This window comes from Otolemur garnettii, unplaced genomic scaffold, assembly GCF_000181295.1.
Source record: "Otolemur garnettii isolate 467f Iridium unplaced genomic scaffold, OtoGar3 scaffold00037, whole genome shotgun sequence".
Taxonomy (NCBI): Eukaryota; Metazoa; Chordata; class Mammalia; order Primates; family Galagidae; genus Otolemur; species Otolemur garnettii.
The window spans coordinates 6,502,563-6,504,003 of NW_003852432.1; the positions used below are offsets into that span (position 1 = coordinate 6,502,563).

General features: G+C 43.0%; 1 protein-coding gene across 1 annotated transcript in view; it reads left to right on the top strand.

Moving 5' to 3' along the window:
• The window catches only part of AASS (aminoadipate-semialdehyde synthase), a 72,914-nt gene that overhangs the window by 19,969 nt on the left and 51,504 nt on the right, over nucleotides 1-1,441 (top strand). The window lies entirely within an intron of this gene.

Genomic DNA, 1,441 nt, shown 5'->3' on the forward strand with positions numbered 1-1,441 from the left:
TTCCTAACATCTTCTTAATTCTTCTTTGTGGAGTCCAGCCTGAGCAAGAGCTAGACACTGTCTCTACTAAAAATAGAAAAATCAGTCAGGCATTGTGGTGGGTGCCTGTAGTCCCAGCTACTCCGTAGGCTGTGGCAGGAGGATTGCTTGGACCCAAGAATTGAGGTTGCTGTGAGGTAGGCTGATACGATGGCACTCTAGCCTGGGCAACAGAGTGACACTGTCTCAAAATTAAAAAAAAAAAAAATAGTGAATATTTTCGCTGGCAAAAAGGATGGGATCTGTAGCCAAGATCAAAAGACTGATCTTAGACAAGAAGAGGAACACTCTTCCCATTTTATCCAAATTGAACTGAAGATGGAAGAAACAGGTGGGGAATGCAGAGAGGCTAATGTGTTAGATGACAGAAGTTGAAGGGATGGAATAAATCTACTGAAGCTCCTTCCGTATCTGAGATGCTGTGGTCTGGGCCTTTTCCGGGCACTAAACAGGTTAGAGAATGGGCTGAGAGAGCAGCTTCTGTGTCTACACTCCCCAACTAATGGTGTTTGTATTGGTCTGATTCTGCAATAGGGATGATCAACAATTATACTGGGTGAAAGCAAACACACAAGAAAAGAGTACAGTCAATCCTTGAACAACACGGGTTTGAGCTGTGTGGGTCCACTTATTCATGGCCTGCGAAACTCTCGTGTAGGGAGGGCCAACTCTTCATTCAGGTGAGCTCCTCAGGGCCAACTGCACGACTTGAGTAGACATGGTATTCTCAGGACTTGGTATACGTGGAGGGCCTGGAAACTGTCCCCAGCATGTACCAAGGGATGACTGTATATGCTTACAATTTCATTTATATGAAACTTGAGAGGAACCTACTCTGTATAAATAGGTTAGTAGTCATCTGGGAACCAGGGGTTGGTGGAAATATTCTGTATATTAATTATGGTGGGAGTAATGCAGGTGTGTATTTTTATTCACAGCTAACAAACTGTACACTATAAATTGGTGCATTTTATTGTATGTAGATTATTTCTTTAACGGTTGACTTCAGAAAAGAGATAAAAGAAAACCTGTTAGGGGTGTGTGTGCAATGCATGTGTGGGTGCATGTGGGTACATGTGCGTGCGTGTGTGCACATGTGTGTGAGAGGGGGTGGGTCATGGGTGGAAAGTTCTATTTCTAAGAAGGACAGAATGGATGCTGAGGTCTGTGCCCCAGGCAAGCTGAGCCACCCAAGAACATCTAAACTGAACATACTAAAGGTGGCCAGATAGTCTATTAATCAAAAGCAAAATCTGTGTTGGCAAGACAGAATTGGGGTCATCCAGACAGAGATAGTGCTTAAAATTTAGGACTGGATGAGATTACCTAAAAAAAAAAAAAAAAGTAGATATTAAAGAGCATAGAGCCCAAGGTAGAATCCTGAGGGTGAATCACAGAAAAG